General features: G+C 33.8%; 1 long non-coding RNA gene across 1 annotated transcript; it reads right to left on the bottom strand.

The window, feature by feature from the left end:
- Window positions 1-17,969: 17,969 nt before the first annotated feature.
- On the bottom strand, window positions 17,970-26,807 carry LOC109014026. The gene is made up of 3 exons (XR_001999658.2): window positions 26,308-26,807; window positions 20,198-20,239; window positions 17,970-18,152 (listed from the first exon to the last, which is right to left on the bottom strand). It is a non-coding gene; the product is annotated as an uncharacterized LOC109014026 (long non-coding RNA).
- Window positions 26,808-27,965: the final 1,158 nt, after the last annotated feature.

Here is a 27,965-nt window from a genome sequence, read left to right as displayed (position 1 = left end):
ATCTTTAAGTCTAGGCCCACTTTGGTTTCCATTATTCTCCCTCTCCTCAAAAGGATTCGACCTCGAATCTCCACCTGGATCAAAGGGCAAAATGTTAGTAATATTGAAAATAGTAGAAACATGATACTTACCTGAAAGATCCACTTTATATGCATTTTCTTTAATTTTCTCTAGTATTTGAAAAGGTTCATCCAAGCTATTCCTGTCATCAATAATCAAAAGCTTCAAATCTAAAAGAGTAAGTGGATTAAAACCATAAACAATGTCAAACAGAGAATAAGAAATAGTAGTATGCAATGTTTTATTATATGCACACTCTAATAAGGGCAAATGACACTCCCACAAACATTTATGTAACAATTCAATGAATGACAAATGATACTCCTATAAATATTCTTGAAACACACCTAAAGCTTTCGTTACCCCAAAATGATTACTCCAGTTATATGCAAACTCAATGAATGGCAAGCAATACTCCCACAAACGATCATGCAACACGCTATTCAATGACAAATGATACTTCCACAAACGTTCATGCAACACTTCAATGAATAGCAAATGATACTCCCACAAACCATGCAACACATCAATAAATGACAAATTATATTTCCACAAACGTTCATGCAACACGTCATTGAATGGCAAATGATATTCTCAAAAACGTTCATGCAACACAACAAAAGTCCTCCTTATACCAAGGTTACCCAACAAACCACCATGTCTATCACACACAAGCAACTTACGCATAAAACTAGTAGGCACACAAAATCTATTCTCTCTAAACACTAATCTAGTTTATAGAACTTATTAAATGAGGCTTTCTCACGTACTCCATACACATTAGCTAAGCCATCATCATTAATATACAATTTCTTATCATATTCAAGCCTGAATAACTTTGCATCTAAAATAATGACAAGGACATACCTTCTTGCCAAAGTATCAACCACAAAATTTTTCTTACATTCTGTGTACTTGATTACATGAGGAAAGATCTCAATGAATTGCACCCACTTGGCATGCATTCTATTCAACTTACATTGTCCATTCAAGTGCGTTAAAGACTCATGTTCTTCAACGAAAGGTCTGGTAAGAATTGTCGCACCTGACACAAAATCAATGTAGTGCTCTATTTCCCTAATAGGTGGCAATACACTAAACACACTGCTAGGAAACACGACCTTATATCCTTGCAACAAAGAGACAACAATACTAGACAAAGATACATCAAGTTCGTTAGTATTAAAATTCGCCTTAGTATAAAAACTCATTTTTCTCTTTATTTTTCTCTCACTTTCTTCACTCTCTCTTTTCTTTCCACTCTTTTTTTCTTAACTCTCTTTTTCCGTTTTACACTCGTTTTTCTTTTCACTCTTTTTTTTTTTTTTTTCTGTTACTCTTTTTTTCTTCATCTTTTTTTGTACTCTTGAACTCACAATTATTTTTCAACTCATTCTCTTTTTTTCTTGAGGTCTTAGTCTCAACCTCTTCTTTTTTCTCTCTCATTTTTCTCTCTTTCTCCATTTCGGCCTCATTATTTCTTTTTTTCTCAATCTCACATTCACTCTTACTTTTCAGCTCAATCTCACTTTCATTCTTGCTTTTTAGCTCAATCTCTTTTTGACTTTTTCTTTTTTGATCACTCTCACTCTCACTCTTTCTTTTTTGATCACTCTAATTTTCACTCTTTCTTTTTTAAGCAACCTCATTTTTCAGTTTCAGTTGGTTCCCATAGACCTGTGTTGGAGTTAAAGGAACAAGTTTAATTATTTTTCCATCATTTTCAAAACTGTACATGTTCCTTAACCCATCATGAATCACCTTCCTATCATACTGTCATGGCTTCCCCAATAAAATATAGCCAGCATGCATAGGCACAACATCACAAAGTACCATATCCTGGTATTTTCCAATTGAAAAAGAAACTAACACTTGCTTATTTACCCTAACCTCCCCACAATCACTCAACCACTGTCACTTGTATGGTCTAGGGTGTTTTGAGGTAGGTAAATTCAATTTCTCAACTAAAGTAGTGCTAATCAAATTAATACAACTCCTCAAATCAATGATCGTACTACATACCTTATTGTTGATGTGGCATCTAGTATGAAAAATGTTCTTGCTCTGCTGCTCTGTATCATTCATCTTAATTTGAGTATTGAGTGAACGCCTAGTAACAAGAGAATCACCATACTCTTCTTTCTCATACCCATTTTCAACACTAGGCTCACGTCGCCTCCTATCTCTCGTGCCCTGTAGATTTCTAATTACCGCATCTTGATGATCCATCATATCGCTCACTTCACCCAACACCAAGTTCAATCGCTCAAACTGTTGTTGCATGGCTTGCAACACAAAGGATGAGTTATCTGTCATCCCCTTTGGTGATGAGTCACTCCTATGAAACATCGTAATGTGCAGCACAAAAAGAATGTTAGTGGAAAACCTCACACACTCCCTTACGTGTTTACACTCAAATAATGGCACTTCACTCGTGTTTCACTCTTAATTGACTTTTTCCCAATAATAGTCTCACACTCTCTTGCATTTTACTTCAATAGTTTTCCCGCTCAAGTTCTTTAAGAACTAGTTAAACTAAAATCGAGACAATACAACCTTGTATTATTCCAACCAGTAATATAGATCCAACAAACAAGAACAAGAAATAAGGAAGGAATAAAATGACACGAGACTCAAAGAATTTATACGAGTGATAGAGTAATTATAAAACAAGATACCAGTTAGAAAGATGTATTTAGCCCATTTGATGATAAAGCTCAATCAATAAATATATTTCCTTCTCTTTGTTGTAACTATGTAGCAACCTTTGAATATGCTACATTTTCTTATCTTCTTCTTCTTCTTCTTTTTCGATTTTTTTTTCTTTTCTTTTCCTTTCCTTTCATTTTATTTCATTTCATTTCTTTTCTCTAATTCAATCACAAACAACAATATTCAATTGTAAAAATCAAGCAATTGAATTCAAGCACACTAGAATTGACAATGAAATAGAAGAGAATAAATGGAACGGCACTCCAAGCAATGGACAAACTTAGAGATATAAGAAACACTAGAATTTTGAAATTGTAGGAGATGCAAATTTTGGTCAAACCAAAAAACCCTAAAAATTTCGGCAGCCTACTTTTTGTTTCAATTTTTTTTTTTTGCAACCCGAGAATAATGAAGCCCTAAAATTAAATTTAAGGATGTAAAAATTAAAAGATAGAATCAAACCTGATTGGAAACCTTGCTTTGATACCAAATGATATGAACCCATGGGATTGGAATCCCTTGAACCCACAATCAATTTGAAAACTCTCACAGGAAAGCCAAAATTAAGTCAATAGATGGAGAACCTAGACCCGTTGAGAACTTGTTTCAAAATCCTAGATTATATTAAACTCTAGACCCGTTGAAGAACCTGTCTCAAGAACCCAGACTACAAGGAGGAACGCCACAAAGGTTGTGATTTAATTTTGATAAGTTCAAAAGTTCAATCAAGAACAAGAAAAGTAAAACTCAACTCACAATGAATAAATTCATAAAATTTCATAAACTTCTTAACATAAGGTAACAAAGAGTATTTAAAGCAAAACCTAATCAAACCCTAGCCAAAATAAATCTCCATCTTCCAAAATACCCCAGAGTGAATAGTACCGCGGCTACAGTAACTCGCTACAGTACCTCTTTAAAACCTAGTTCCTTAAAAGTAACTTTCCAAATAAGCCATTGGCCAAAATACAAGGCCTTTACAAAAACTCTAGTTCATAAGAAATAAGACATGTGGGCCAAGTATCTTTAAACTCAATTATTCTAGACTAATTCCTATAACTAAAAAAATAAGCCCCGCCCCTTTAATGAAATAAACAAGTCCATAGCCTTCAATCACATAATCATAATAATAGGCCCTAATTTATGTTGCACTGTTCCATAGCTTCTATCACATGGATGATCACTGAATCTCCTTCTCTCAAGCCCATCTTGAATATTCGGCTCTTGCTAGACTCGTCCCAAGTGGATTGCATCAATCCTTACATTGTTTCCATGATCTTCTTAGTTCTTGATCTTGTAATTGGCTTATCTGGAACTTGCAAATGATCTTTAAGTCTAGGCCCACTTTGGTTCCCATCATATTATATGTTCAGTATATTATTTTTGTTATTATATTATACCTAAAAATCTTGAGGCATAAGACTTTGTTCTACTATTTTTGGCCCTGTTACGGGATTTAGTAATAGCTTTTGGCCTTGCCACAGGATGCAATTGTGGGCTCTGATTTCTAGTCCAACTGTAACGCCTCCAACCTCTACTTGTGATTTAATAGAGATTGAACTGTTGGGACATGCAACGCAAGGTTACATACTCATGTTCATATCAGATAATATGCAATGTACCTAGCATGCATCTATTAGTATGCAAAAATCACAATAGAAAATTTGTTCAATTATAAATTGTATCATAATAAACTAAAACCCCAAAATACTTTTCATAACATTAAACATATATGTTGTTCATTATCCATCAAAAGGCATAACTTTAAACCAAAAAATATTGTACTAGAGTAGGAACTCCTAGTTACAAATGTTTACATAGTCTTCAATCTAGAAGTTAAGCTGCTCACGCAGTTTGGCTATCAACAACAAAGTAGTGTTAAAAAAGTAGAGGATGATCTCCATAATCTCCTTCAAGACCAAGCCCTAGTTAATTGATTTCATCCAGGCTTGATTGCTCATCTTCATGATGACCTGATATAGTTTCTACTATTCTGAGTGACAATGGTAGTTGAAACTACCACAGTAAAATTTTCACAAATCTCAACAAGTTATACTACTAATCTACTAATAGTTTGCAAAGCATGCACAATAATAAGCATGATGTGCATGCATGATTGACATGAAATTGCTTGAAAAAAAAAACGTAAACATCATTAGGACTTCATACTTCATGACATGCTTGCTTTCATAAAACATTTTCGTTCATTCTTGTTCTTATTTTTATAGAGGGTGAATGCCTTATGGTTCCCCATAAACCGTGTGTTCCTGCTGGTGCATCATAAGTTCTTAGAACAGTAGTGAATATGCCATACAGATATACCCAGGTAGCTCGAATTAACCATTACAAGAGTATTTATTCATTTTGCACCCACTAGTATTAGGTGCTTTCGACTTCGTTCAGGAAAATCTTTTGATCCCATTCAAAGACTGTTGATGGTTTCTATCAACACAAGGGATTCCACTCTATTTTATACACTCTAGAGTTGTGATGCCCCCATATTCCGCTTGGGATCAGACGGATTATGAAGCATTAGGATATGTAACATAAGGTTATTTGCCCCCGTTCATGACAATTATGGATGTAATGCATCTAGCATACATATAGCAATATGTAATATTTGCAACAGATAATTTCTTTTTTTTTTTAAACAATATTATGCACCAAATAAGATATATCCCAAAACATTGAAACATAATTCATAAACTGAATGTGCTAGATGTTTGAGATTATATCGTAAGTCCAAAAGATCTGTAATCATAAGGATACTGGATACAGAGCTCCTTAAGTACAAGAAGAAATAAAGCAACTACTAGGCTAATGCATCGAGCAGCTTGCGTAACTCAGTCAAGGATGTCATAATACTATTGATAAATTGAATCATTGAGGCTATAAGCTCAATGTCGTGATGTAGTTGTCTAATCGACCATCTCCAGTCGATCAACCTCTGGTGTGCCTCTTGATCCTGACACATGGTCTACCATTCCGTGAAAAATGGTAGTTGGGACTACCATGACTAGATTTGATTACAAATCTTAACAAGTTAACAAACAACTTAAACTGATAGTTTAAAGATGCATGCATGATAGTAAAAGTATGAATGCAAAATGTGATCATAAATAAGCTTGATGTGACTTGATAAATAACATTATATTTGTTAACATGACTTGAATTGATATGAAATGAACTGAACTTGAGACTGAACTGAACTTGAGGCTGAACATAAACTTGAATTTGAAATAACATGAACTTGGAATCTTGTACAATAATTAAACATGGTTAATAAACATGAAACATGGGTGCTACACGGGTCTCCTTGAGCCATGTGTCCCTGCTGATATCGCATCACATCACAGGTATCTGCACCAGCTATGAATGCGTATTAGTTCACAAGTATCTGCACCCGCAAGAGTAGTTATAACATGAAATTGAAATGTGGGTGGCACTATCGGCATTGGTGCTTGACTTCGCTCCGGTGAACAATTAATTAGGTCTCATTCAAAGTCTGTTGACTGTACTTTATCAACCTAGGAGATTTCATAGTAGTTTAGACACTCTAGCGAGAACAAATGAGTTCTACTAGGTTATTACCACATCCTATCACTTTGAGTTTTGACAAACATAAACAGACTTGACTTGATGTGGAATGTTTTTTTTAGAAACACTACTGTACTCGAGACATGAAGTGACGTAAAACGAAAAGACAAATGACTTAATGTAATGTAATGCGACATGTATGTGAGATTAATGCCATGACATAACATGAAATAAATGAACATTTCGTGACATGCAGTAATGTGTAATAGATAATATTTCGTGACATGTCATAAAGTGTAATAGATGAACATTTCATGACATGGAAAAATATGTAACAGATAAAATTTTGTGACATAATATAACTTGTAACAGATATACATTTAATGACATGATATAATGTATAATGGATATACATTTTGTGAAATAGTGAAGTGTGTAACATATATACGTTTCATGACATGGCATAACATGATATATATAAGAACATATGAACATGAACATTAACTGTTCTCTTACAAACACACATACACAATATTCTGATAGTAAGTAAGAAGCTAACTTACAGTGAGTATAGCATGACGAATTAAATTTGTGAATAAACAGGAAACTATAAGGAGAGATTTCTAAACGTTAGAAACTCCTCACTAACAACTTAGAAACATAAAAATGCTTACTCAGAGTAAAATAACCATTTTGACCCTCTATATGTGAAAAAATGACTATTTCATCCCTAGTGTAACGCCCCGGTCTTGGATGGGTCGAAGAGTTACTTCTTAACACTTAAAATCATATATTCACAATACAAGTATAAACTCTAATTCCTCAATTACTCATAGACCTCATTCCTTTAAACCAACTACTCCAAAATAATTAACTAAGAATACAACAAAGTCTCAAAATAAATGCCAACTTTTCCAAAGTACTATATCAACAGAGCAAAACAAAACTACTAAAAAAAAATCTCCAACAACAAGTACCCTCTTTTTGTTTAATACACTATGCTCACATAGCCTTACCCATGCTTCCTATTCTTGAACTTCCGTTGAAGTATCCAAAATATCTTAAAAATATTGTGAAGATAAGAGATGAGTTATCAACAACTCAATAAGCAGAGAACATATACTAGCATGCAAACATATGCATTTACAGAGTACAATATGCTGAACAAAATATTTTCCAGAGTTATCATGTAGAACAAAACATGTTTTCAAATGTAACAGAGCGATGATTTTAAAACACATAAAATCCAGAGTACTTTGGCATAACATAACCTGAGCTGATTCATCACATCAAAACAGAGTATCTCACAAAGTAGAGACTATGTTTAACCCTCGTAGTATGGTTGTGCTATCCCTGGTGGCCAAATCGGACAGAGACAGAGGTGAAATCATCCACTTATTATTCTTGGAGCCTCGAGTGTGCACATAGGAATGACCACAAAAAAACCACATTGCTTCCAAAGTGGGTGCACTCAGAGACAGAGTAGTTGGTACCAACCCAAACAGAGCAGAGCAAAGCAAATATCAAAGTTCGATACAAAACAAGTACACCATGTCAAAGGTTTTTTCAGATGCCATATCAAAAGAAAACAGAGTACCAAAACATATTCAGATCATTCTCACATACTGAAAATAAAAGTAGGAGCATCTTTCTAAATCAATGCACAATTTTTCAAATTTTCAATATCGCACTTTTTCAAATTTCAAATACAACATGACAAAATATAGCTCATGTCTAAACAATGCATGTCAGAAACATTTTCTTTTTTTTTTCATACAGATTTCATGAGCAATGCAAATAAACGACCGATGTTTTTTTTCCAAGTTCTCATTTCATAACAAAACATGCATAATTTTAAGAAAATCAACCTCAGTCTAAACAATTCGTGTAAAGCCTAGCATAGAAACCCCGCTTACCTGTACTTTAACTTTTACAGAATCTTTCCATAATCATGCCGAATGAATACCAATCGTCACCTATACGAAATATTAAACGTTACAAATCTTCTAAAATGACTACTAAAACTCTCCACCTACTTAAATTCATACTATAGAAAATAGCTTTGATAACTATCTAATTATCATAAATCCAATAAGTACTATTATCATAAAAAAGTAATCTTAACTTATCATAATATAATTTTATCAAAAATGACAAAACAACATAAATTCATTTAAAAAATTTAACTTAATCATATTTAAAACTCGTATCTCTATAAACTATTATTAAAACGATAATTTCATACTGCCAACATATAATCTAGTAGGAAATCATAAATTTTTTAAGCAATAGTAATTCATAAAATATTCTTAATAATACTTATATTAAAAATCATCGTAAATTACTATTCATATCTAATTTAAAACTATCCAAGATTTATTTCATATAATAGGCTTAAAGTGTTTAAAAATAAAAGTTTAAACACTTACAATTTACTACCAAAATCAAATTATAAAATCAATACTAGATAATATAATTAAAATCTTTAAATATTTTTTGTGAAATCGAGTTTATAGATAATATTTTTATCCCAAAGAGTTCATGCCTAATTTTAAAAAATACTAAACACAATCTAAATTAAAAATAATACATAAGTCTCTTAATAAAAATAAATTTCCTTAAAAATCATTTTTGTAAACTACAACAAATCCAATTTAAAAATCAAACTCATGTGAAATTAGCACATTTAAAAATATAATTTTTGAAACAAGGTACAACGGTCAAGAAGGCTACTAGTACTTCGGGCGGCAGAGAAATTAGTAAGTCCAAAATATGATATCTGTTGTAGATTAAAAATAAGGATAAAAACGTAAGCACGTATTTATTCTAACAACTTAAAAGATATGCATGAGTTTTATGTGAAATGCAAAACCAACAGGTTGTGCGATGGTGAACTCACCGAGAGAAATGGCCAGGGACCACGAAAGCGGCGACCGGACTAGATCGAAGATGTACGGCTTGACTGAAGAGCACTGAGAGAGAGAGAGAGAGAGAGAGAGAGAGAGAGAGAGAGTCCGAGAGTGGTGGGAAAGACAAGGAGAGACGGAGATGAGATCATGGGGGAAGATCGAAGTGGGCTTACCGAGAGGGTCACGACGGACCTGGCTGCACAACCGGTGTCTTCTGGTGGTTCCCGCTTGAAGGTGAGCAACTAGGCGGCGGCGTTGTGACTCACAATGGAAGAAAACAGGTGCTCTGTTTTTGGGAGTGGAAAACATAGCCTTTTTTGTGGTGGTGGAACTAGGTAGTTAATGGTTTGCAGTGAGCGTCACACGGTGGTAGCTTTGTGGTGTAGGGTGGAGGCTTAAACTGTGGCCCGATAGTTTCTGTCGTGCATGGAAATACCTCGGCTCGTTGGTTCTCCCTTTCGGGGCTATTTTGCTACGAGATGGAGAGGAGTGGCCGCTTTAAAGGTCACGTGTGGTGGTTGAGTTCGTGAAGAGGGTGGTGGCGCACAGTGGGGCTTGAGCTTTGGTGTTGCTCGTTTACGGTGGAGGGAGGGGGGCTATGTTGCAATGTTGAATGTGGGTTGAGCCATGGCTTAGCTTCCTTTTCTCTCAGTCCGTCGAGGAGCAGCGGCGGAGGAGTCTGGCTGGAGGCAACAACGTCCTGCTACCTCTTGGTTGATTTGTTTCCTGAAACCTATGAGGAAGGTGTGGCAACCCTAGTTCTTAAAACTAATGAATAACTGCTTATACGTGAGTATATATATCCCTTAAATGAACTGTCGCCGTGAACGTAGTGGGAAAGGAACCTGCATGGTTTGGGAAGTGCATAAGAGACATGTGTGGTGAACATGGTGTCAGCAACCAAGAACTAATTAGGATTTGAAATTAAAACATCTACCATAATGCACGGGCTACATAATAGGTTTAAGGATTTTAATGGGAATGAGACTCTAGAGTTGTAACCTTAAACCGTTAGAAATTGATAACAAACATTTAAGAAAACAAATCAAGGGATGGGTCCTCATAAAGAAATTAGGCCGGTTAAAACAGTCCAAAAAAATTTAGCTTACCTGCAATCTTTCTCCTGGGTTGAGTATATCATAAATACTATTGGGTCTCGACTCACATTCCAAATTAGCCTAACTCATTCCATAACTTTGTCGGGCCAAAAACTGAATAAAATAAAATCTACTAGTTCCATAAAATATTAACGGAATCAAACCTAATTATCAAGTCCTATAAAAGTCCATATTCCATCATAATAAACTTTGGGCCCGAAGCCTAATCCTAAAATCACTTGTTAAATTCTAAGTGGGCTTTATAAATAATAAAAAAAAAAAAATCAAACGCAAGTTACGTATTGGGCCGAGTGTTACACCTGGCCTGGGGATTTCACATCCTAACTCCAAAACTCACCAAAATTTACATTCCTTATATAAACATTATCATAAATCCAAATATCTAATTAGAAAAATTTAAAATATAACACGACTAGGTCAAACATGCATAGGTCGAAACATGTATAGGTCAAATCTCTTAATTTTTATTGCAATTCTTTCAAACCCTATCTTTCATGCTAAAACCGAAATATGCAACATAAAAAATCATATTCTATGCTTAAATAACATGCTAGATCAACCAACAAAAATCACATAACAAAAATCACAAATTTCTTCAAAATAAAACTTCAAGTATTTTGACCTCATGAACACCCATTGATGTACACGGTCTATTGCTTTTCAAAACACTCAAAGAACTCCAAAAGTTCAATAATATATTCTTAATACATTTATAAGAAATTCTTAAGAACTATCATGCTTTGAATCATTAAGCCAAAACCACAAAAAGACACAAAATCAAACTTAACACAATTCGTTTTCACCCTTTCACTACAACCGAAAGCTATGATGTTTGGTTTTGATCAAACCAATAGATCCGAAACTTTTCATGAAGTAAATTTTAAATTAACAACCTCACCTTGCCTTGGTGGTGCAATTTCGTGGGCCTTAATGGGCCTTAACTGAATGGACCATCATTTGGGGTTTGGTTGGGGTTTGGGTTTCTATCAAACCTAGATCCATTTTTCTTGGCCCAATAAAATTACCAAGGTATAAAAGAATAAATAAGAATGTAATAACATGAATTTGAGTGAGTAATAGTATGTGAATATGATTTAATTAAATGATTAAACACTAAGCTACAACAGGTTTTAATTAGGGTTTGGAGGCAAAATTTTGGGATTTGGGAAAACCATTCAGGGTTTTGGTTTTCACCAAAATTTTAGGGTTTCAATTGGATTCCAAGTATTTGGGGTTTCACTAGGGTTGAAACCCTCTTTGATTTAACACAAATTTGATGGTTGGATGAAATAGGGTTTTGCTTAGGTGGCATGATCACAAAACTTGATCTCCTCCACATTTTCATCTCATGGTTCCTCTTGGTGCCAAGAGTTCGATATTATTCACCAAGTGTGGCTAAGATCTTGCCAAGTGTCCAAATAAAACTTCTCTGACCTAGTTTGGACATTCAACAATGTTATCTTGAAAACACTAGATTGAATGCCACTTGGTGCTTACTCTAGAGTCGCTATTCACTCCTAAAAATGGTGAAAATAACTTTGTACTATAAAATTCTAAATAATCATATGAAACTAGGAGCGTATTTAGTTTTGTGAAATTCAACTTGTGAGTGCCTCAAATAATTCAAAATGCATTTTCAAACAATTGTTGTTTGAAAAATAAAAATTATTTTATTGCGTCATAAAATCCTAAATAGTCATCTAAGGCTAATGACGTAGACCGTTTCTCATTCTCACACTCTTACGTACCTCAAAAAATAAAATTACATTCTGGTATCCTAGTGAGAAGTGAGACTGACTATGTTGACAGCCTAAAATCTAAACAATTGGTCGATTCATAAAACTTCTGGGGTTTCCAAGAGATTCCTAAAATCTAAAGAAATTTATCCATTGAATTTCTGTCGTACTGTTACAAGAGTGGTCAAGGGAGTTCCATTAAGATAATCTATCATCCTAGAATTAGGTTCTTGAAAAAAACTAATTACATGCTTGGCTTATGCTTCATGACAGATCTACATGCTTCATGACAGATGGAAATATGATATGACATAAACATTTAGTTATTAATGGAAACTTAGAATAATAACATTGCTCTCTAGCTTGACGTTTATCATTAAACATACTAACATAAACTGGGATAAGCTAACTTACAAGATTACTTTTAGCACATAAAATTTTCCATAGTTGAAATAAATACATACTAAGGTTAGGGTGTCACAACCCCACCCCGAGAAGGGCAGGATCACGACGTACATACCTGTCCTTTACTTCACTTTCCATTTTCTTTTTCTTTTTCTTTTTCCAGTAATGTATGATCGGCATGGACATGACACATGTGTACTCTAAATTTTTAATTTAATAAAAGGAACACCTGATAGACATTCTATTCAAACATTCATCTATAAGAGATTCTCAGAGTCCATCCCAACATAAAACGTCTATACATAAACATAACCCATCATCCATAAACATAATTGTTTTAGTTAGGGAAGATCTTGAGCGTCTACCTCTCCCTCTGCAGTAATGCCTTGCTCCTCAGCCTTTTCGTCATTACCTGGATGTTAAAACATTTAAAATAAAAGTGAGTCAAATACTTAGTAAGTAGTACACGATGCAGTATACATACTAGGCATCTATTCTTTTTTCTTTTGAAAACATGCATATATAAACATTTGCTAATCATGACAATGCTTTCATGCATAACAGTTTAAAGAATAAGTCATACTTTTATGTATAAACATTTTAAGAAATAACTACACTTTCATGTTTCACTTTCTTTGGCCGGTACACAATATTACGCCCTGTGTGTTAGGGTTAATGATCTTCCTTTGGACCTTGATTCCGCACATGACCACAGGCTGGGAATCCCTTTCAGTTAGGGGGCAGCGCTGGGTACACTACCAGTACTACTTACTCGGCATTACAATCTACCCATTCCTTTGGTACCCTTTTCATTCATATGGCCGTTACGTATTTTCATACAATAAAACATTTATTCATCCAGTCACTTCTTTATTTCATTCATGTTAGTCCTTTCAGTCCTTTCTCTTTAGTCCTTTTCATTTAACAGTTCATTCATGGAAGAGCATCATTTAAAAACATGAGCTTAACTTCATCATTCCTGGCATCCATAAAACATCAGTTCATAGGGACATTTTAACATTAGTTCATATGGACATTTTAAAACACTTTTTTCGCGTCATTTAAAGCATGAGTTCATAGGGGCATTTTAAAATATTTTCTTCGTGTCATTTAAAGCATCGCTTAAATCATAAGGCATGAGACATTCATTTATTTTCCTTTGTAATCAAACATTTTCATCATCTTTCTTGATCCAATGCACATGCATTTTTATGAACAAAATACATTTTCATGCTATACTGCATATAGAAACAAACAATAAAATTCTTGAGAGAGCATGTATGAGAATCTCATGATTTAGGACCTTTGTGCATGCATTACCTTATACGCATACACACAATTATAATCGATAGGGAGCTTAACAGGAGCTATCGAGAAAGGGCTTGTACATAATATATACATCTACTCTTTCTTTAGAAGAACATTTGAAAAGAGAGAGAGACATTCTTTCATAAAGAGAATTTGGTGTAAGAAGCATGGTCTACTTACCTCTATGCTCCTCGATACTTCTAACGTCAATATAGGTCTTATTACAATAAATAGCATAGGCGTGTTAATACTTATACAATATTCTTTAGCCGTCCCTTTAAAAGAGAAAGCCACGATACTACAATCTAACGTCTCTTCTATGCTTAGCATTAACCCAAATGACTACTCCTCATCTCAACTTACAAGAGAAATAACTTAAATATTAAAACATGCTAGTTGTCCATGGAAAGGCTATTTTAAAAGCTTATATGAAAAATAGTTAAGAATTCATAGGCTTCAAGCAAGATTTCTTTGGTTCAAGCTCACTTTGGGTTATGGACATTAGGAGATAAAATCTGAAAATTCTCAATAATGGGCTTTGAAATAGATTTGGCATCTCAAGTAGGCTAAACAAGCTTAAGAAACATGTCTTTTAAATCAACTTGTGGTCCCTCATTATAAAAAAGTTAGCTTATCAATATTTTGGACTCTTGTGTTAGGTAGAATTTAATCAAACAAGAGACAATATAAATGAGTTATTTTTACATCAAAACGTGGCATGATATGGGCTTAGGGGTACTTGGACAGCTTCACATATCATAATATATTATGCACATTTAATCTCTTATATCTAAACTAACTAAGCTACAACCTATTCACATAAGCAATATTTAAATAGTTTAGATAACACCTCCCATTAAATTAAAATAGCATAAGGTATAGTAAAGTTACTCATTAAGCAAACTTTTAAACATTCGAGCTTATGCTTTACTCGCTTAATACCTTTTAAAAGTAAGATAAAAAATTACAAAATCCAAGAAAAATCTCTAAACCGAACTTCTAGCATCCTAAAAATAGATTACCAACCAAACCTTAATACAAGGCACATGATACCAACATACATAATTTAAAATCACTTTAATCGTCACCTATGATTAAACCAAGTTTAATAAAAACATAGTATTTTCGAAATATAGGAAAATACATAAAAAAAAACAACTATAATACCATTCGGTTTGGGCAAAAAACAGGGCATGCATATTTATTTGCAATATAGGAATTTAACTACACCAAAACACAAGCTAAAATAACTTAGTGAGCTTCCAAAATCACACTAAAATCAAATGAGTCAAATTAGGGTTTTTACCTTGAGTTCTTAGCTTCTTTCAAGAGGCAAGATAGAAGACCAAATAGTGGTAAACCCGTGTAGATGAAGAACAGATGATGACACTGTTTTAAAGCCCAAAATCGAAACATCATAGGTAAGAAAATGGTGAAACTCGAAACCCACATGTAAATCATACTAGGGAATAAATTAAAAGTCTATTACCTTCAATATTTCACCATTTGGAAGATGAAATCAAGCTTTAGTCCCAAACTTTGAGGTAAAACAAAAAATGGTAGAAATGAGGGAGCAACTTGATGAGGATGAAGAAAAATAATTTTCTTTTTCCCTTGCTATGGAGTCACAAAGCTTGAAGGAGATGAGGGAAACTTAGTTTCTTGAAGAACAAAAGAGAGGAGAAGAAGGGAGGGCCAAGACTAGGGCTAACACACTATACAAGTCTAGCACCCAAGAGTCACTTGATGGAAGTAAAAAGGCCTACCTCCATCACTAGCCATCACCCGGCTAACTTTGGTAACGGGACACAGTAGTTGTGTAGTCCCTTTGTCTTCCATCTTTTGGCTACAAACCTCCCATCCAAGGGTTACTCAGTCATCCCATTCAGTTCTCTCTAATGTATATAACACCATCCTCATTCCCAATTTCACACTTTGCATTTTTCTCACTTGTTTGGAGAGAACCCGAGAGAGAGCTTCAAGTAGATTTTCTGGCAGTTTTTTCCTCGCATTTTCTTGCCCTTTTTAAGTCAATTTTCAAGAAACTCTATGCATGTATTTTGTTACTTTGTCAGTCTAGTTTACATTACTATATTTTAGGTAATTTTTCACGGAGTTTTGATTGGTGAAAGTTTGGTTTGAAACTTGTAATGATTACATTGGGCAACAATTTTGGTGTTTGTGTAAAATTTTAATATTTTGATAACGTTTTTGGTGAACTATTGGGCAGAGTTTGCTATGGTAAAGTGTTGACATGTTAATGTATAAGTTAGGATTGGATTTATAGCATGTTAGCATTTTTATAAAATAGTTTTACATGATTTTGGAAAGTTAGAAACTGGAAGATTCAAAATAGTTTCTTTTTGGTGAAGTTGTAATCTTGTGTTATGGTAACTGGATCTAATGGCTTTGATATTCATAGATGATGTCCTTAAGTCTTTGATCTATGTGTAAGGAGTTTATGTTTGGAGAATAATGAGTTTTGATGGAATGATTTTATACATGCAAGAGTTTGTTTAGGACTCAATCTAGAGGCCCTTAGGTATGTTTTATGTTTAATGAGTTTTTCGCTATGTGATGCTAGATTTAATGTTTATATCAAGTTAAAACTTGAATATGAGGTATATGGTTATATTTATTGAAGATTTATTGCATGAAAATTTAGGATCTAGTGACTTTGATTTAAGACCAAAAGCATGGTGTACCCAGTTTTGATGTTTTAGTGCCAGCCGACTTTGTAGCTTGCAATTTTTGTGATTTTGTTGTTTGATCAAGCATCATATCACTTAGATTTAATTTATGAACATGTTAGGAGTGTGATTATGGACTTTTGGGGTCCTTAGAGTTGATTTGGAAAGAGTTAGACCAAGAACATCAACGGTTGGTCCTTTTTGACCTAAACTTGGTGTTTTGACATTTTTGTTGATATGATGAGTTTATATTTTGTGAAATGTATATTTTGATATCTTAACATAATTTTATAACTTAGGATATGCTTTTTAGGTGTTGCAAATATTGGTTTAACTATGAAAGTTTGAAGGTTGGTTGAATTTGCAACAAAACAAACCAAGTTTTGGCTTATATATGTGAATCAGCCAAGATGTGGTTCCCCTAGTTGTGTTTCATTTAAAATTTTTATGATTTTATATTTAGATTTAGGACAAAATTTACATAAGGAATGTAAATTTTGATAAGATTTGAAGCTAGTATGCAAAATCTTAATTTATGAGTAAAATTGTAATTTCTCACAAGTATAGGGGTAAATTTGCGATTTAGCCATAAGTCAGTAATGATCATGTTTCTAAGTATTTAGTGAATTTTTCTAACCTTTAGAAATATTTTTCTTCAGTCCACGCTATTTCACGCTACAGTTTATGTTATGCGCAAACACTATTAGTTAACCTCTAACTTACTCCCAATGTATTTATGTATGCATGGTTGTAAGTTTATCATTGTCATATTCTTGTCACTCATGATAATTACAAATTTTTTAATATGCCATGCCCTGTCATTTATTGCAAGTTCATGCTTGTTACATGCCATGTTATGCCTGTCATCTGTCACATGTATAGAATATGTCATGAAAGATATTTCAAGTTAGCTATTGTGGAATTTCTTGGGTTGACAAACTCTGTTAACAGATTTTAAATGAGACCTAAGTAACTGGTTACCGAAGCGAAGTCAAACACCCAACGTCGGGGGTGCCAACTACACATTTATCAATTTTAAATCAATTAGTTATTAGTGGGTACTCACAGCTAGCACAAATGTTTGTGATGTGATGCGGTATTGGTAGGAGCACACGGCTCAAGGGGACCTATGAAGCATCCACATGTTCACGTATAATCAACCATGTATATGTTGAGCAAGTTCATGTCACATTCATGCCAAGTTCAGTTCATGTCAATTTTAGTTCATGTTAAGTTCAATTCAGTCAAGCTTCGTTATGTCCATGTGTAATCATGTTATTTTTCAAGTCAAGCACATGTATGCTATTTGTCAAGTCATGTCATTTTATTGTCATGCATACATATGCATACTATTGGTAGTTTGGTAGTGTCACAACCCCACCCCGGGAAGGGCGGGATCGCAACGTACATACCTGTCCTTTTCTTTCCTTATTCTTTTTTTAATAACATGCGATTGGCATGGATATGACACACATGTACTCTAAATTTCCCATTTAATAAATGGAACACCTGATAGATATTCTATTCGAACATTCACCATAAAAGACTCTTAGAGTCCATACATTCATAAAAACATAACCCATCATCTATAAACATAATTGTTCTATTAAGGAAGGTCTTAAGCGTCTGCCTCTCTTCTTGCAATAGTGCCTTGCTCCCTAACCTTTTCATAATTACCTGGACGTTTAAAACATTTAAAACAAAAGTGAGTTGAATACTCAGTAAGCAGTACACCATGCTGTTAACTTATTAATCACATAATTTTTTTCTTTTGAAAACATGCATACATAAACATTTGCTAATGTTAACAATGCTTTCATGCATAACAATTTAAGGAATAAGCCATGTTTTCATGCTTAAACATTTAAGAAATAACTATGCTTTCATGTATAAACATTTTAAGAAATAATCATGCTTTCGTGTTTCAGTTTCTTTGGCCGGTACACACTATTACGCCTCTTGTGTTAGGGTTAGCAGTATTCCTTTGGACCTGGATTTCGCCCGTGGCCATAGGTTGGGAATCCCTTTTCAGTCAGGGGTAGCACTGGGTGCACTACCAGTACTACTTATCCGGCATTGCAATATGCCCATTCCTTTGGTACCCTTTTCATTCATATGGCCGTTATGTATTTTCATACAATAAGGCATTCATTCATTCAGTTCTTTCTTTTATTTATTTCAGTCATTTTCATCAGTTAACAGTTCATTTATGGAAGAACATCATTTAAAAGCATGAACTTAAACAACATCTTTTCATTTAACAATTCATTCATGAAACAACACCATTTTAAAAGCATGAGCTTGAACATCATTTTTCATAGCATCCATAAAGCGTTAGTTCATAGGGACAATTTAACATCAGTTCATAGGGACATTTTAAAGCGTTCTTTCGCATCATTTAAAGCATTTGTTCATATGGACATTTTAAAACGTTCCTTCGCATCATTTAAAGCGTCAATTCATAGGGTCATTTTAAAACACTTTCTTCACGTCATTTAAAGTATCAGTTCTGTAACACCCCGCTTCCCAAAAGACATTTTAGAATTTTCGGGGAGTCAGTGTGCTACTACTAAACTTGAACTTAAAGATTTTCCTTTTAACAAAGCGCCAGATGCGAAAGATTTTTATAAATAAAGCAAACTTCAATAAATACTGAAAATCCAAAATAAAGTTTGCGGAAGCACTTATTTAAAAAAAATATGAAAGTCTCATGTGCTTATCAAAATAATTTATTTTAAGCTTAAACCATAAAACTAATCATAGCATAATTTGTCTAGGCCTCTGCCTCGCCTCCCGGGGTCAAGTCTTGTCCTACAGCCTCATCCTCATAAATGTCATCACCTAGGTGGTTTAAAAACATAAAAATATACAAAAATGAGTCGAATACTCAATGAACAACACATAATACAGTAAACATAATAAACATAAGGTTTCTTGGATAACGTGCATACTCACAAATACATATGTAATTAACATGAATATGAACTTATCATTCACTTATCATAGGCTATTATACACTGTTGACCCATGTGAGTTAGGGTTAGCGAATTTAAGTAGATTATGATTTCGCCCGTGGCCACGGGTTGTGGAATCCATACATAAGGAAAACATACTGGGTGCACTACCAGCATGCACGACCTAGCAATGCAATATGCCCATAACATAGGTACCGTCTTCATATCATAACATAGGCTATTACATATTTTATCATAATCATACTTGCATACTTTTCATTTCATAGATTTCAAAAGAAATCACATACATACTTGTCATATCGTATCATAGATTTCAAATGAAATCGCATTCTTTCATAAATATCGTGATACATGTTTCCTCACATAAAATTCATGACTTTTCATAGATAATTTTATGCATAACTCTCACATAAAATCATGATTTTTCATAAATAATTTTATGCATAACTCTCACATAAAATCATGCATTTCGTAAATAATTTTATGAAATAACTCTCACATAAAATCATGCATTTCATAAATAATTTTATGAAATAATCTCTCACATAAAATCATGTATGACTTTCCATAATTATTTTAATGCATAAATTATCACATAAGATCATCAATATTTATAAACCTTCACATAAAATCGATTTAGGTATGTAAAAAGGGGCTTCCAATGAAGGGCATACATGCATAATATTTATATTAAAAAAACAAGCAGTTTACCATACATACGTGTAAGGGTATAATCATATTACTTACCTTGCAACGATAATCCACTATTTTCAGCGCGTAGTCGGTTGCCTATAAAAATAAACACACAAATTTTTATAAATTTCTAATTAAACCTGTGACTTTATTTAAAACCTAAACTACTAAGATAATCTATATTTCCTAAACCTAGATTCTTCCTAACACTAAAATATTCTCAACTTTCAATCCTAAATAGTCATGGGTACTTTTGGAAAAACAACATAATGGGCATGGGCATTTTGGGAAAGTCTGAAAATGAAACACATAAAATGGGAAAGGTAGCTTACAGAAAAGAAAAAAAAAAAACAGTTCATGGAAGTGGAGGGTGGTGCGATGCTCAGTGAGAGAGGAAGAAGGCAGCCGAGACGATGGTGTAGGAGTGTTGACGGTTTCTGCAAGGTGGTGGTCGCGGCTTGTTGGGCGACTATTCTGGTGGGTTTTTATGTAGAACGGAGGTTGTCTTAATGTGGCTTGCTGTTGTTTGGATATACATGTGATGAGGTGGTGGGCGGTATCGTATGGCAATCGGATAGACTGCTCATGCAGCTCTAGGTAGTGGGTTGGCGGTTTGGGCGCACGTGAAGGCTTGGCTGAGCGACGGTGGTGGAGGGCAGCGTTATGGAGAGTGTCGGCACGTTGGGTGGCTTCCGCTTGGGGTTGTCGTGCTATGTTAAAGGAGCTAAGTGTGGGCTGGCAGTGGAGATATCGTGTGGTTCTTGGTCTGAGGCTTGGAATGGAACTACCTTAAGGTGGTGCGGCGTTGAGGAGATCAAATTGTATATACATATATATATATATAGGTGATAGAGAATGTTCAAAATAAAATCTAGGGAAATAGACGTGCAACGAGTGAGATGACTAGACGTGCATGCGGAGGAAACGGATGCGATGAAGCCATGCATGCAGTGGTTTGATGCGTGAATGAAAGACTCACGGTGGAGGACTTGGGGAGTGCGGTTGGTGAGTGTACCTTATATATATATATGATTGCGAATCCAAAAGAAAACCCTAGATAAAAAGAGATGTGAATGTGCATGTGAGTGGATTGTTTGAAATTCATAGAAGAAAATCCGGTAGGGAGGAGTTTTATTATGAAAAGAACCCATGAGCTTGGAGAAAAAAATAAATAAATAATAATAATAATAATAATAATAATAATGGAGCCTTAATTTAAAAATAAAAAATAAAAAAAATAATGTATCCGATAAAATCTCTAATGGGCTTTAACTCATTTATTGAGCTTAATAAAATTATCCGTACTTTATCCCTGAAAAAAATATAGGATCGGGTCGTTACAAGTTCATAAGGACATTTTAAATCTCATTTAAAGTATCACTTGAAGCATAAAGCATGAGACATTCATTTTCTTTCTTTTGTAATCAAAACATTTTCATCATCTTTCTTACTTCGATGCACATGCATTTTTATGAATAAGATGCATTTTCATACTATACTACATATAAGAATAATCAATAAGTTTATTGTGAAAGCATACATGGAAATCTCATGACTTAGAATCTACGTGCATGCATTACCTTATACACATACACACAATTATAATCAATAGGATGCTTAACAGGAGCTATCAAGAAAGGGTCTGTACATACTATATACCTTTACTCTTTCCTTTAGAAGAACATTTGAGAAGAGACAAAGACATTTTTTCATAAAGAGAACTTGGTATAAGAAGTATGGTCATAGTTACTTATCTCTATGCTCCCCGATCCTTCCATCATCAATATAAGTCTTATTTCAATAAATAGCATAAGCGTGTTAATACTCATACAATATCCTTTAGCCTTTCCTTTAAAAGAAAAACCATGATTTTACAATCTAACGTCTCCTCTATGCTTAACATTAACTCAAATGACTACTCATCACCTTAACTTACAAGAGAAATAACTTAAATATTACGACATATTAGCTGTCCATGGAAAGACTATTTTAAAAGCTTACATGAAAAGTAGTTAAGAATTCATAAGTTTTAAGCAAGGCTTCTTTGCTTTAAGCTCATTTTGGGTTATGGACATTAGGAGATAAAATCTGGAAATTCTCAACAATGGGCTTTGAAATAGATTTAGGCATCTCAAGTAGGCTAAATAAGCTTAGGAAACATGCCCTTTAAATCAACTTGTAGTCCCTCATTATAAAAATGTTAGCTTATCAATATTTTGAACTCTTGGATTAGGTAGAATTTAGCCAAATGAGGGAATACAAATGAGCTATTTTTACATCAAAACATGGCATGACATGGACTTAGGAATACTTGGACAGCTTTGCATATCATAATATATCATGCCCAAATAATCTCTTATATCTAAACTAACTAAGTTATAATCTAATCACACAATCAATATTGTATTAGTTTAGATAAAACCTCCCATTTAAAATTAAAGTAGCATAAAGTATGGCAAAGTTACCTATTAAGAAACTTTAAAACCTTTAAACACTTAATCTTATGATTTACTCACTTAATACCTTTAAAAAGCAAGATATAAAATTATAGAACCAAGCAAAACCTTTAAACCAAACCTCTAGCATCCTAAAAATAGATTACCAACTAAACCTCAGCACAAGGCACATGATACCAACATATATAATTTAAAATCACTATAATCATCACTTATGATTAAACCAAGTTTAATAACAACATAATATTTTTAAATATAGGAAAATACATAGCAAAACAACTATAATACCATTCGGTTTGGGCCAAAAACAGGACATATATATTTATTTGTAATATAGGAAATTAACTACATCAAAACACAAGCTAAAACAACTTAATTGGTTTCCAAAATCACATTAAAAATAAATAAGTTAAATTAGGATTTTTACCTTGAGCTCTTAGCCCCTTTTAAGAGGCAAAATAGAGGACCAAATAGTGGTATAGTCGTGTGGATGAAGAGCCAAAATGATAGAACTGTTTTAACCCCAAAACCGAAACATTATGGGTAAGCAAATGGTGAAATTCGAAACCCACATGTAAATCATACTAGGGAATAAATTAAAATTCTATTACCTTCAATATTTCACCATTTGGAAGATGAAATCAAACTTTATTTCTAAGCTTTGACAGGGACTAAAAGAAAAGGGATAAGAGGGACTAAAGGGGATAAATTTTAACTAATTCCCTTTTTGTGTTGCTTTGACCGATGGGTGCAAAAGAGAAAGAAGGAATTTGTTCCTTCTCTTGTAAGCCAACATGTAAGGGATAAAAACTAAAATTCTATAGCTTACTTAGGAAGCTTACGTCCAAGGAAGGAAAATGGATTTAGTTAATTTGGTCAAAACTTATCACATAAGCTTGGAAGATGGATGGTGTAGATCTATCCACCTCAATGATGCTTTTCACCTACCAGTCTAATGGTAGAGATTAATTGGGTCACTTCTTAGATAAATAAAATTAAAGGACTTAAGGAAAAATATTTCAAGTCATAAAAATAATACCCTTGATTTATTTTAATAAATCATATTTTAAAAAATAAAGCATACTCATCTTAAAATAAAATAATTAAAAGTAATAAAAATTTTTATCTCAAAATATCTAACTTAAGAAATTAATAAAATGACGTAAGGACCTACGTAGTAAGACTTTGGTATTACAGGTAGCTTGGTAGCTTACATGTTGAGATCTGTAAACAAATCTCACTTGTAATTCCAACTAATATTCCCTCTGGAATAGTAGAAGATGTGTCAATATCATGAGGACCTGCATATGGAAGACTGGATGAGGTTGAGTAGCCCTCAACAAGATGAAGGGCAACTGATAACTACGATTATCTGCTTTCTAGACACGATTTCGGAGATTATATCCTAGCTGTGTGAGTAGCTCAATAATTTAGTGCAATAGATTTCATTTTTCAAATTGTATTTATGGAGTACTATCTCCAGTACTTATGTTGTTACAAACCTATTGGATAAGTGTTGTAACCTTATTGGATATCTGTCATGATGTGAAGTTACGAATTATGGTTATGTGTTGGCATATAGTGTTATCTGGTACATTGTATTGCTCAAAGAAAAATATTATCTGTTACGAATATTGCATATTGTTAGATATATGCTGCTACACTGCATCTTTAATTGTCATGAATGAGGATATGTAATATTGTGTTACATGTTTCGACGCTTCAAGTTCAATCAAATCCCAAGCGGAGACTGAGTGCGTCAGCCGTCATATTTATATATATATATATATATATATATATAAACACGTTATCTATATATATAAAAATACAACCAATCATGCAATAAAAATACTCCCATTATTACGTACGATTAACCACCAAGTCATGTCATACATACCATTTTTAAAGGTTTCTTGAAATACTCTTTTTCGAGGAGTGTAAGAAGTGTGGGCGTAAGGAGGTCTAAATGCTGGGGAAGAGTTAAGCTAACATTCATTAGTGTGAATTCCTAGGGTGGCAATGATTAAAGTATTATCAGCAAAGAGAGTTTAAATTGTTTACTCAAATGCTTGTTGCTACACATGTCAAATACATACTAATCATCAGCTTTATGGCAATGGTTTCCTCAAATCCAAACTTCATCCAAGATGTCCTTGTCTAATTGAAAGTCTACACATCCCATCTAAATTCAGCAATGAGCTGAAGGTCTGAAACCATCATAACCAAGAATAAACACATCTATAAATGCCAACCCGACAACATAGATCTATATCCTTTCCATCACTCCAATAGATCTATATCCTTATAACCAACAAAAATCATTTCCTAAAGTTTGCACTCTCTATAACCTTAAATCCAATCATAATCATTTGCCCAAAGATCTATAGGGTCTATAACCTTATATCTGATAATAATTACTCCCTAAAGTCTGCAAAAGCTATAGCCTGAGATATGTTCAAACTCACATATTAAATTCTTCATAATCAATAACCTCAGATTTGATCAAAATCTCGTACCCAATTCAATGTTTTTTATAATCTTTAATTCGAAGAAAAATTCATTTCCTAGTATAATCTAAAACCTTAAATCTCATCAAAATCGTTTCTTAAAGTCTGTAGAATCTCAATGGTGAGAAGTGATCAAACTTATTTATGTTTTCATAATCTAAACCTCAAATCTCATTAAAATCATTTCTTAAATTTTGCAAAATCTAGAACCTTAAGGCTCCATTTAAATAGTGAAAGTATTTTATCCCATCTCATTTGATCTAATCATTATAATTTTTTTAAATTTCTATACAAAATATAATAAACAATTCTACTTTTTCAAATCTCAAATTACTATCCAAACGGCACCTAAATCTTATCAAATACTATTTCTTGAACTCTACAAAATTTAAAACCTATGCATTTTATCAAACTTACATATTAAAAGAGTCAAACGTTAAATCTCAAGTTTTCAGAATCTAAAATCTCATATTTCATAGGAATTATTTCTTAAAGTTTGTAGGATCTAAAACATTGTATATCTTCATAATCTAGACCTCAAATCTTATCAAAATCATTTCTTAAAGCCTGGATAATCTCAAACCTAGCTTCAATTAAACTTACATATTAAAGTCTGCAGAATCTAAAATCTAGGCTTAATGCCAATTGTTATGCCCAGTACCTGAGAGATCTTTTAACATGAAACCCACAATAATAAGAAAACTTAGATACAAAAATTCTCTAAATAGCTCAAAAATTCCTTCCTAACTAATAAACTAAACACTAGAAAAAATTATCTAACTCAAACTAATCAACTTATGCCACCTAGCACTTATCTCACATTTTTCTTATAATCATGTCACGTGCCATCTATTCTAACTGTCATAACCATTAAAACCATATGAAAAAAGGGTGGAGATAACCGAGTGAGTCCACTAACTTAGTAAGTAGCAAATATATACTGCTGTGTAAATATGAGCAAGTTATAGAATGTAGATCAAAACAGAATATCAAAATAAAAGAGTGATATTTTAGAAAATATTTAATTACAATATTAACATAGAAGACAAAAGACCTTTTGCATAAGCATAACTAAAACATTATCAAAATGTAACCAAGACCATATTTAATCCTTGGGTTGTGCAAACCCCAACAGCAACCCGAGTAGAAACAAAAGTGAATCTCCCCCTTTAAAATTTTGAGTGTGCACACACGAACTTACCAGCGCTCGGTGTGAGGTCATGTGGCCATGCCACAAGCTGGTGGCGGTGGCTAGAGATGGAGTGCAAGGCGCAGAACAGAGGGTCGGTCTATGAGGGCTTGAAGCGGTAGAGCTCTATGGCGCAAGACATGGGTGGCGACAGAATGTGGCAAAGATGGCTACTATGACATGGTAGAGCCAAGCTGCTGTGCTTGCTATCAAGTAGTGTAGTGATGAGAGGGATAGACCAAGAGAGGGCAATCGAAGTTAGGGAGAGAAAAGTCTAGGGGCTTATCGGTCTGACCTCGAGGCCGGACGACATGGTGTGGAGGTGTGGCAAATAAAGGGAGAAACAGACGGAGGGAGGGAGGGAGGAGAGATGGTCAGAGAAGCTTTGACGTGGACTAGTTGTTTGCGGCAAGGACATAACAGGGCACAGACGGCAGACGGTCAGTTGGAGTGGCATGGGGGAAACGAAAATCTAGATAGAGAGAGGGACGGAGGGTGTTGGGCCCAAGATGTATCGGGGGCACTGGACAGGGAAGGAAAAAGAAGAGGAAACATAGGATTTTAGTCCAAGCGTCAAATGGCGTCATTTTGGGTCTTTTCTTTTGGGCGGGCTGGGCTTAAAGGTATTGGGTCTGGGCTCGTAAAAGGCCGGATTGTTACAAAAGGGTTAGATTAAAGTCGAGTTCGAGTGAGTAGTAGATGATCAAGTCTCACTCATCTACTTTTTATACGAATGAATGGAACTCGAACTAACGAGTGTGAGCATTTTACATCCACGACCATTCTATTTATTATCAATAATACTACATACAGTTTTTATTTAGAGATTACAATATAAATTTAGACAATCCTATCTTTAAAATATTTTAAAATTATAAAAATATTCCTCTTAAAATTATATTTTTTTCATTTAATAAAAGATATGCACATACAATTTCTAAGTGAGGACTGCAAATATAATTTCTCTTTTATATTTACGAATTCATCGTTATCTAGCAGTAGACAACATTTTTTCCACTAGCATACGGAAGTCATTTTTCAATATTCTTGCAACCTGAATCCCTCCCACACATCTTTGCCCAACATATCTTTTTGCTTCAAGTCCACATGTTGGACAAAGATGGCCATCGACTATCTTTCTCCTTGCCAAATTAGCTTTCTGTTGGCAAAGCATTATCGTGGGCTCACAAACATTCCTGTTATTGTTTTATATCTCTCTTGCAATTGTTTTTGTGGAGGTACGCATTTCTTACTCTGAAAACTCAATTCCCCGTTCCTCTCCATAGTCCATACTCCAAGTCTTCACCCACGAATAGGTTTTAAACTTATCAGTGGCAGCGGACATAACACATTGCAGAGCACTAGCATTAGATTATGCATATGTATATGCATATACATATTTATATAATATGACTTTAAATTAGACTGCATTAAATTTTGCATATTTAAAAATTTCAAAGCTATGAATAATATTTCTATAAATTTAAAGATGTACTGTTCACTCCTCAAATCTTATTTTACTATTTTTTTCTCTCTCCTCCCCCTCTCTCTCTCCACCAATGGAAACAAACCCTCTCTCGAAATATTTCTCTCCTTGCTCTCTTTCGACACTATCAAAAAGAAATCCGAAAAAAAAAATTAGAAAAAAATAAATAATAATAAGCTGTATA

The sequence above is a fragment of the Juglans regia genome, chromosome 14 (assembly GCF_001411555.2).
Source record: "Juglans regia cultivar Chandler chromosome 14, Walnut 2.0, whole genome shotgun sequence".
Taxonomy (NCBI): Eukaryota; Viridiplantae; Streptophyta; class Magnoliopsida; order Fagales; family Juglandaceae; genus Juglans; species Juglans regia.
Note: the sequence above shows the minus strand (reverse complement) of the source record. Positions and strands in the feature narration are given on the sequence as shown.